The sequence below is a fragment of the Dermacentor andersoni genome, chromosome 7 (assembly GCF_023375885.2).
Source record: "Dermacentor andersoni chromosome 7, qqDerAnde1_hic_scaffold, whole genome shotgun sequence".
Classification (NCBI taxonomy): Eukaryota; Metazoa; Arthropoda; class Arachnida; order Ixodida; family Ixodidae; genus Dermacentor; species Dermacentor andersoni.
Genome location: NC_092820.1, coordinates 162,181,835 through 162,193,107, shown reverse-complemented (window position 1 = coordinate 162,193,107; position 11,273 = coordinate 162,181,835). Strand labels below are relative to the sequence as shown.

General features: G+C 46.2%; 1 long non-coding RNA gene across 1 annotated transcript; it reads right to left on the bottom strand.

Moving 5' to 3' along the window:
- Positions 1-4,907: 4,907 nt before the first annotated feature.
- LOC129385241 (uncharacterized) lies at positions 4,908-9,657 on the bottom strand. The gene is made up of 3 exons (XR_008612820.2): positions 9,121-9,657; positions 8,168-8,279; positions 4,908-7,960 (listed from the first exon to the last, which is right to left on the bottom strand). It is a non-coding gene; the product is annotated as an uncharacterized lncRNA (long non-coding RNA).
- Positions 9,658-11,273: the final 1,616 nt, after the last annotated feature.

The window sequence follows — 11,273 nt, the reverse complement described above, 5'->3', positions numbered from 1 at the left end:
TTACATGGAGTAGGGAGTGATAATTCTTTGTTTTTGTTTGGGATAGCGGTCGTGGTCGGGTTTGTGTGAGTGATTTGGCGAACTTGCTCGTTGGGTCTAGGGACGTAGGCCTAGCGATGACATCGAAAAACGTGAAGGCCGCGGGGGACGGGGAGCAAGTGCAGTGCGACGAGTGCCTGCGCTGGTGCTTCCTCGACGAGACTAAATTCCAGAATTTAGCAGACGCGGTGGGGTCTAGCTTCACGTGCAGGTCGTGCGAGGGCGTCAGGGAAGCCGTCCAAAAACTGGAAGGGAATTGGGCGGCTAAGTTTGAAGAGCTTAAGGCAAACCTGAGGGAGGAGCAGGAGAAGCGGGTAGCACTGGAGGCGAAGGTTGAAAATTTCGTGAAGGTGGAGGCGGCCCAGGCCGCGCAGTTGGTGAGGACTGTGGCCGAGCTTGGGGAGGCGAAAGAACGGAGCGCCGAACTGCAAAGGCGGCTCGACGCTCTTGAGACTCGGGCAGCGGACAATGTCGGGTCAGGACACCAAAGCGAGGGCAAAGTGGAAGGCAGGGAGCCAAAGCAAGCGGTCGCCAGCTCGCCGCCGGTGAATCGGCGTAGCTATAGCGAAGCAGCGCAACACGCCCCGAGTGAGGCGACGCTGCAGCCACAGGAAGCCGGTAAGCAGGGAGAGGTAGGAGAGAATGAAAGAGTGATTATCGCTGGCGACTCAAACATGGCTGGGTGCTCAAAAGCAATTGTGGAGAGGGTGAAAGGCGACAAAAGAGTGGCGGTAGGGACATTTCCAGGGCAGACACTGGGTTCTGTCATGGAGCGAGCAAAAGAAAAGCTCACGGAAAATGCCCACGTGCGCAACCTTGTCGTAGTAGCAGGTGGGCTAAATGACGTCCTGAACAGGAAAGGGCCAGGACTAGCCCAGCGCTTGGCGGAGGGGGTGGACGACTTGCGCGAGCTATCCCCTCAGGTGCAGATCGTGGTGTGCACGGTGCCGGAGGTGCCTGTGCGTGACAGTCATGTACAAAGAGCCGTAATGGCTGCCAATGAGGCAATATGGAAAATGAGCCGAGAGAAAGGATTCGAAGTTGTCGAGGTAAACAGGGAAGTGAGAAGTTGTGGTGGTTTTAAACGAGATGGGATCCACTTCAATTACAGGCTAGCACGAGAAGTGGGCTGGCGACTTGGGGGTCGCGCTGTTGCTTTTTTAGGGGGCCCGCGGGCGCTCAGGAGGTCAGAGTAGGTAGTAATAAAGAAGGTCCCCTAGGGGAACATCAGAAGAGCATCGCCGTCGATAACAGGAAAAGGAGGAAAACAAGAACAAGAGCTCGCCATGCAATAGGCTACATAAACATGCAGGGCGGCAGAAGAAAGGAAAAGTGGGCAGAGATTGAGGAGCAGTTACATAGAGAACAAATAGGGGTGTATGCGGTTACAGAAACGCACCTTAGAGACTCAGAAGAGCCGCCAGTTATTGGGAATTATGTATGGGAAGGGTGCAACAGAACTAAGTCGGAAAGAAAGGGAGGGGGAGTCGGAATGCTCATCCATCAGGGAGCCAAATGGAAAAGAGTAAATTCACAATGTCAAGAGCATCTTTGGTTATCAGGTACAATGAGTGGGAAAGAAACTTGGCTTGGAGTTACGTATTTGTGGACCGGAATAAATTGCACAGAGAAGAATAAAGAGTTAGTGGAATGCATAAGCGCTGATATCAGGGGTTTCGGGAATGGTGCTGAGATAGTCCTATTAGGTGACATGAATGCCCACATACAGGATTTAGACGGCTATACCGACAATAACGGGAAGTCAATGCTAGACCTTTGCGAGCAACATAATCTCGTGATCGTGAATACAGGGCCTAAGTGTGAAGGACAGATCACGTGGGAAGTGGGAAACCGGCAATCGACCATTGATTACTGTCTGATGACAGAAGGAATTCATGATAAGTTGAGAGAAATGGTCATCGATGAGGAAGGGTTTAGCAGCATAGGGAGTGACCATAAACGCATCATTTTGAAAATGGGATATGTAGTTGGGAAAGAGAGCAACGAAAGCAAAATGGCCAGTCCAAATTTGAACGCTGAACAAATAGCAAATATAGTCACTAGAGTGGAGGAAGAAATTGGCAAGTTGCCAAGTAAGGGGTGGGAATATGGTGAGCTTCTAAGTGTAGTAACGACAGAAATACGGAAAGAGAAACAACATGTTCATTGGAAAGGAAAAAGGAAACCGAAAAGCTGGTGGAACAAGGAGATACGAGAAGCCATCGCCGAACGACAGAAAGCATCTCGAGAGCACAGGCAGGCAAAGAAGGCGCAGTTGCCACAGGATGAAGTAACCAGTAAATGGGAAATATACCGGGAGAAAAAGTCCATGGTTCAAATACTGGTGCAAGCAAAATTAAAAGGTGAAAGTGAACGTTGGTTGTCAGAAATACGTGAGAAAAAGAAGGCTGCACCTAGAATATTTTGGAATCACATAAAATTATTAGGCAGGAAGGCAACAACAATACAACAACATATCCTAGACGAAGATGAAAACAGACTGGAAGGAGAAGCAGCAATAAATTACATCCAAAAAGTAACAGCCGAATCTTTCCAAGGCAAGGACAAGGTTGTATTTGAAGAAAAAAAGAGCATGAAAGAGACCCAAGGGGGAAAGGAGCTAGTGCTTACAAATTTAAACTGGAAGAAAGCGGAAGAGAAAATTCCTAAGCGCACAGCCACAGGGCTAGACGAGGTTCCCGTTAGGCTGATAAATGAACTGGGACCAAAAAGTAAGGAAGCTCTCGTGAAAGCAGTTGAAAAAACTTTAAAAGATAGACGAATACCAGACAGTTGGCGACAAAGTAGAATGAATTTAATTTATAAAGGTAAGGGGGAGAAAGACAGAATTCACTCGTATAGACCGTTGACCATTACATCGGTAATATACAGGCTAGCAATGCAGGCAGTGAAATTAAAGCTTCAAGCATGGGCAGAAAATAATGGCATTTTGGGAGAGCTTCAGAATGGCTTTAGAATAGGTAGGCGTTTGGATGATAACTTGTTTGTTCTTACTCAGTGTATTGAAATATCAAAAGCAGAAAGCAGACCGTTGTATGTAGCCTTTTTGGACATTACAGGAGCATACGACAACGTAGACCGCAGCATTTTGTGGGATATTCTGGAAGGGGAAGGCTTAGGTAACGATTGTATACAGCTCTTGAGAGAGATTTACCTAGAAAATACGGTTTGCGTTGAATGGGAAGGGATGAGGAGCGCGGAGAAAGTTCATATCAACAAGGGACTGAGGCAGGGGTGCCCTTTATCCCCGCTGCTGTTTATGATGTACATGGTGAGGATGGAGAGGGCGCTAGAAGGAAGTAATATCGGGTTTAATCTCTCATACAAACAGGCAGGTACAGTAATAGAGCAGCAACTCCCAGGTTTATTTTATGCGGACGACATTGTGTTGCTCGCAAACAAGCAAAGTGATTTGCAACGTCTGGCTAATATCTGTGGACAGGAGGGCAACAAGTTAGGTTTGAAATTTAGTGTTAGAAAATCAGGTGTTATTGTATTCAATGAAAACAGTGAACAGACAGTGGAGATACAGGGCCAAGAAATACCTCGGGTAACAGAATATAAATACCTTGGTATATGGATAAACGAAGGCAACGGATATATGGAAACAGAGGAAAAAACCATAACAGTCAAGGGGAAGAGAAATGCAGCCATAATGAAGCACAGAGCGCTATGGGGATACAATAGGTACGAGGTCCTCCGAGGTATGTGGAAAGGGGTAATGGTTCCAGGACTTACTTTTGGAAATGCGGTTGTTTGCTTTAAATCAGGGGTACAATCAGGACTCGACGGGAACCAAAGGTCAGTGGGTCGCCTCGCATTGGGCGCTCACGGGAAGACTACAAATGAAGCTGTGCAAGGGGATATGGGCTGGACTAGTTTTGAAGTGAGGGAAGCCCGCAGTAAAATTGAGTACGAAGAACGGCTGAGGAATATGGAGGAAAGTAAATGGGCTGGGAGAGTGTTCAGGTATCTGTACAGGCAAAACATTGATTCACAGTGGAGGAAAAGAACTAGGAAGCTTACCAGCAAGTATGCGGCCTGTGGGGTGGGCAACACAGCAACAAAGAAGGTCAAGCGGAAAGTCAGAGAGGCTGAATTAATCTCATGGGTGGCGGCAATGGAAAAGAAACCTGCCATGAGTAACTACTTAAGGGGAAAAAACGAAATTAGGAAAGAAACCATTTATGATAACTCAAAGGGAAGCTCATTACTTTTCGAAGCGAGATCGGGATGCCTTAGAACACGCACCTATAAAGCGAGATATAAGAATGAAGAAGAAACATGTGCTTGCTGCGGTAAAGCTAGGGAAACGACGGAACATATTTTATTAGAATGTGAGGACGTCTACCCAGCGGTCGATTTAGACACCACTGGCCTCCTTGAAGCCCTTGGGTTCAGCGGGAGCAGTGGTAAAGCAAACAGGTCCGCAATAGACATCAGTAAGAGGCGATTGGAGGATTGGTGGAAGAAAAGTAGGGAAACGACAAAAGACGGACACGTACAAAAGCACAGTTCGCAATAGGGTATCAGAAATTTTTTTTTTTTTTTTTTTTTTTTCATTGGTGAACATAGGTAGGATATTAGGCAGCATAGTAGTAAGAGCTTGGTGGCGCAAGCCACCGCCCCGTTCCAAAGGGGACGCTCATAACATCCATCCATCCATCCAGCGGAATTGCGCATTTTTTTTTTTAGAGCACTATTCAATATGGCTGCTTTTTGCCGGTCGTGTGCGCTTGTATCCGCTCGTACGCGCCGTACTCGCCTCGGCTGCCGCGTAGCCGGTGCGTTCTAATTGCCAGGAGAGCAAAGAGCCTCTACTGACGCCCATACAAACAAGCCACAAGTGAGTGAACAGAACGTGCGACTTTATTGGCAGAAGACCAGCAGTGTATGTACATTCTCGTGCAATAGCAGAAATAAAATTTGTATGTCGAGATACACTGGAATCTTTGACGCGAGCTCGTAAACGGCTCACCGTCGTCGTCACACATGGCGGTCTAGTAACGAGCGAAAACCAGCGGCTCATGCAGATTGGTCAGTATCCCGCCTGTTTGCAGCGGCGGTCGCCGTTAAAGATGAGCAACTAACACTGCGAAACAATCGGGTGAACCAGGAATCTGCTGCCGCAGCCAACACAGCGACATGGACTACCCGGCATTTTAGCCTTAACTCCTTTCCAACCTGCACGTTACTTTTCTTTCGGGGGCCGCTAATGTGTGGCTCGCACTTGGTGTCCCACATTGTCTCAATATGGACAAGTCGCTTTCGTGGGCATCACCTTCATCAGCCACTTTTGCGGGCCTTTGCACCCAACTTCACACACGTCGGACCATGTAAGCACGTATGCCGGTCTCCGTTCGTGCTTAATCGCGGCCGAGAAAGGCAACAGGCACAATTTGCCCATGGCTGCAGCAGGAAAGGCTGAACGTGAACGGGGAGCACGAATCACGGTGTGTAAATTGGGAGTCTATGGCGCTGTGCAGATTGCAGGAGCAAATGCTTACTTCGAGAAACTGCTTTCCAGTGCAACTGACCAGGCCCCCACACCCGATAAGCATAATACGGCGACCGTAACCAAGTGAGATAACAGCAAAAATAAACGGCAATCATTCACCACATAGTGTTCAGAGAATACATTATACATTGGCTACAAACCATATGGCAACAGTGAGCATTCACATACACGGGTCTCTTAGGATACATTCAGCCACCTACTTACAGGCATAATGCTTGCCTTCGTCGCATGTGGTGGTCTGGTAACGAGCGACAAACAGCAGTAAAAACAGATTGGACAGAACGTCGCACCTGTTTGAACCGACAGTTGCCGTTGAAGATGAGCAACTTCCATTGCGAAGCAATCAGGTGATGCAGGCATCTGCTGCCACAACCAACACAGCGAAATGGACTATCCAGCATTTTAGCGTTAACTCCTTTCCAACTTGCATGTTTCTTTTCTGTCGAGGGCCACTAATGTGTGGCTCACATTTGGTGTCCCACTTTGTCTCAATATGGACAAGTCGCTTTCATGGGCATCACCTTCGGCAGCCATTTATGCGGGCCTTTCCACCCATGTGGCTATGAACTTCAAACACGTTGGACCATGTAAGCACGTATGCTTGTCTCCGTTCGTGCTTAATTGCGACTGAGAAAGGCCGCAGGCACAATCTGCACATGGCTGCAGCAGGAAAGGCTGAACGGGGAGCACGAATAATGGTGTGTAAATTGGGAGTCTATGTCGCTGTGCGGACTGCAGGAGCAAATACTTACCTCGAGAGACTGTTTTCCAATGCAACTGACCAGGCCCCCACACCCGATAAGCATAATACGGCGACCGTAACCAAGTGAGATAACAGCAAAAATAAACGGCAATCATTCACCACAGTGTTCAGAGAATACATTATACATTGGCTACAAACCATATGGCAACAGTGAGCATTCACATACACGGGTCTCTTAGGATACATTCAGCCGCCTACTTACAGGCATAATGCTTGCCTTCGTCGCATGTGGTGGTCTGGTAACGAGCGACAAACAGCAGTACAAACAGATTGGACAGAGCGTCGCACCTGTTTGAACCGACAGTTGCCGTTGAAGATGAGCAACTTCCATTGCGAAGCAATCAGGTGATGCAGGCATCTGCTGCCACAACCAACACAGCGAAATGGACTATCCGGCATTTTAGCGTTAACTCCTTTCCAACCTGCATGTTTCTTTTCTGTCGAGGGCCACTAATGTGTGGCTCACATTTGGTGTCCCACTTTGTCTCAATATGGACAAGTCGCTTTCGTGGGCATCACCTTCGGCAGCCATTTATGCGGGCCTTTCCACCCATGCGGCTATGAACTTCAAACACGTTGGACCATGTAAGCACGTATGCTTGTCTCCGTTCATGCTTAATTGCGAGTGAGAAAGGCCGCAGGCACAATTTGCACATGGCTACAGCAGGAAAGGCTGAACGGGGAGCACGAATCATGGTGTGTAAATTGGGAGTCTATGTCGCTGTGCGGACTGCAGGAGCAAATGCTTACCTCGAGAGACTGCTTACCAATGTAACTGAGCAGGCCCCCACATCCGAGAAATGTAACACGGCGACCACAACCAAGTGGGGCAGCAAAACCAGATTCTGCAATCTATCATTCAGTGTAGCTTGCGCAAAGACCCAGGCTATCGAGGAAGAAGAGCAACCATCAACGAGACTAGGAATATGGAAAATGAGAAAGCTTGCATTCAAGAGAAGCCACCCTGCTCTGCAAGCATTGAAGGCCAAAAACATCAAGAAAAGTAAAATGGTGCATAGCAAACAGTGCATAGGTTAATGCAAGAAACATGTCGATGTTGCATCAGCTATTTCAGGAGAGGAATTGTGCATGACAACATGCACTAAAAGGTACTGCTACAGATATGTTATGCTACTAGACAGTGACTGGTATTAAGTATCAGCGAAGAATCGGTTGACCTTTATGTTTGGATGAGGATGAATGATCTCTAACGAGAATGGGCAATGAAAAAGCTTGCATTTATAGAAGAAAAATTACACTTGGCACAAATGGAATTGACATGGCCAGGAAGCTGATTAAGGGCAAACTGATGGAACTCTTTTGGCCAGCGTCGTCCGTGCTTGATCAGAAGTTGCAGGCGCATCTGAAGACGAAGAATTTCCATAAAGTCCTTTTTGAGTTACCTGGATGACTAAGCCAATTTGTCCGCGCTGGTGGAATGGTGGCTGAAGCTCTTTTCAGTCTTGACACAGTGCTCTGCAGACTTGATATCTCATGTAAATTCTTCTGCATGCGCTTCTTTGTTCGTGGTGTAAAAGCCTTGCAAATTCAGGTCCAGCCCCTTTCTGTTGGTGTGGATAGGAGCTCCTGTGATGACCAAGGTATGCTTGGCATGGACTCTGTTGGGGCAGAACGGTGACACATGAGATACAGCACAGATTAGCCAAACTCATGTGTGTTTTCTTTTATGTTCGAACCAATTATACTGAACCATAAACATGAGCAAACATTCATTTCTGCTGCAAACAAATGACATGTATCTCAAGACTAGCAAGACAATACAGCATATATCAAGCATATTTATTTCTGAACCACATGTTGTTTACCTTGTAGTAGCAGCCAATGTCCACACAATGGCCTTGTTGTAGCAGGCAGCAGCTTCTGTTTAGTGTGTGGAGTGTGTTGCTTTATACTGGTGCCATCCTCATTACTGCATGTCTGGAACAGAAATTTTGACTGAATCAGAAATTGAAAAAAAGCACAATTTTGCAATATGAAATGCAAGAAGGTGTGACATATATATTGTAATGGTTTGCGACTACAGAACACATGCAAATATACCCTGTCCGTTCTAGGGCGCTTAAGCACCACGTTAAATAAATATTGCTGTTGTCCATAAATTTATGCCTGCCTAACTATACAATGAATGTGAACAGTTTAAGTATTATTAATATCACAAATGAGAACATTTGTGCGTTCATTTATACACTGGAAGAGATCACACTGCTGGTTCCACAAGCAAATACATGAAAGTCGTGAAGCTATTAAAACTGATGCATTATTTTTCTGCACGAACGTGATACACCGCTTCACTACTGCAAAAATAAATGCCCTACGGTAAACCAAACTGAACAGCAAGAACATTTGGAACCAACAAGTACGAAATATGAGTGAATTATCACGATTGCAACTGTTTAATACATTAAATTCTGTACTTTCACATCATTTTACCAAAGGATTATTCGATTTTGTGGACGAAAAAAGTTGCCGGCGGACTCGAAAATAAGTTTTATATGTATATTGTTAAGGCTACCCAGTCACCTATGGCCACGGCTACAATAAGATGAAAAATGAGGCGCGCGTACCGATATCGCTCTTTCTTTCCCGATTGTGTGTGTATAACGACAGCCTCGCCAGTAACGGTTTATTTAGGAAACAGCAACGGAGGATCTCGACTGCCACATGCTGCGCAGGATCTAGTTCGTTAACTTGTCTCCGCCTGTAAGTTAATGAGACGAATATTATATAACGATTCAAGCAGCGGTGTTAAACGACTCACCGTTATTACCGTTGTCAGCCGCACCAGAATCAGCTCCCGTTTCGATGCAGACGTGTTCCGAATGGCTCACGACCGATACCCAACTTTCGGGCTTACATGTCCGCTTGCAAACACGTCACTTCACCCCAGGTTAAATAACGCGTGACATCGAAGCGCAATAAACTAGTTTTAGCGAAAAAGAAGCAACCAGTCTGAGCGCACGAACGAATGAATCCGTGCCGCCATGTACTTGAAAATACCGGTAAAAATTTTAAATCCAGGCCAGAGGTCACGTGAAAGATCGATGATGCTGAACGCTATTTGCGTTTATAATGACAAAGAAACAATAAACTTACTTACAAAGAATACAATATCAAATTAGCAATGATAATTTCGCCCTCTTTTTTATGTAATAAACGTGCTTCGGTAATTGTACGAGAAAGTTTGCAAAAAAAAATTGCGCTTATTACGGCGCCTCCAGCGGAAAATGTTCAAACTAACGTAAGCATCCCGAAGTGATATTACTATGCTGGTTTTGTTAGCAGCAGCGCGTGGTCGATTTTTTCGCCCTCTGTGGCCATTTGTTGAACTTGAGAGTGTGCGGGGCCTGGTTATGTGCTGATATTAAACAACAACAACAGCAAAAACAGTTGAATGGGTTATGTTTGAAAATAAAAACAAAACAGTGTCTGTACCACATAAAATGTCAACAATCAAGTAAATAAGAATTATCCAAAATGTGTATGTGCTTGTATATATTTATGTTGAAATAGTTGAAATCCAAAAGTAGCCGAGAGGCCCTTCATGTCGGTCGATCCGAGCCCATCCAAAAGGCAAGAACGGACGAGCATTGGGACGAGCTTAAGCGAAGGTCAAAGAAGCGAAGAAGCTTTGAGGCAAGTGTATGGACCTCGTTGTGTGGTCTCACACGCATAGAAAAACTACCTTGTTCATCACCGAGCGTATTTTTTTTTTTACTCCGTCATACCTTCCAGGAGCTGAGCGGCTTGGTGTATGGCAGCCACTGGCACTGCTCTAGAGAAAGTCAGGCCCCTGCTCAAAGTTTGTCGGCGCTACGCCGCTACTGTTCTTTTCCCGACTATCAGTGGCTGGCTTATTTACGCCGATTACTCGCGCACTCAACGGTGGAAAAAAAGCAAGGCGAGCGCCGAGTGATTGGGACAGCCGCCGTAACAATTCAGGTGGGTTGCTCTCCGTGGCCGAGTCGGAGGTCAGAATCAAATTTATGAACGTAAAGGTGCGTGCAGTGAGCGGCAGACACTCCAAAGTTTGCCTCTTTTAAGGTCTCATACGAGGACAAGTATTTAACATCTTTAGTGCCCCACTCTATACTTTAAACAGTTGACCCTTGATGCGTCACCGAGTTGCTACGTGCCTGCTGTAGATCGACGCTTATTGCAAGTTCTGCGCGGCTTTCGTACGTTGGTTGCGTGCTGTAAACTGCATTGTTGTCCATGTCGAGTAAGTGTAACGCACCTTGTACTGCGACATTCGTCAGGCTGCTTTGCGCTATGTTCAAATATTACTTCGCTGTGCTTAAGTTGTCGGGACATGAGTTTAGTAGTGCTGATGCAAATAACCAGAAGGTAGGCTTGCAAGAATTATTAATGAATGTACTTGCGCAACGTGTTATTTTTGACTGTTTATAAAGTATGGCTCCAGACTGGCCCAATATGTGCAAAGCTCACTACTGTTCTTAACGGGTTCACGTCATTTATCTAACTGGCACTTTAGTGTTGTCCACATGAAGTAGTCATAACATGCCCTGTACTCTGGCACCAGTCTTGTTGCCTTGAACTAAAAGCACATGAACATTACTTTCCACTTTAATTTTAAGTCAGCACAAGAGTTAGGCAGTGCTGATGCAAGTAGCCAGAAGAAGGTAGGCTTGTAGAAATTTCCAGTGAATGTATTCATGCAAAGAGTTGATGAACCTCTGCTTTTCAGCATGGACTTGGCAACACTGTTGCGCAGAGCAAGGTACTTCTCGGGTATCCCATTTTTGGTTCTCGCTTATGCCGTGGGATCAAAGCTTGACCACGAGGACAACCTGAGCCTGACCAGGTATAGAGGCAAAAGCAAGCTCTATGGTCGAGAATATGCACCGGGTGAGAAGCCGCCATGGCCATGAGAGAAACACCTGTATGTTTGAA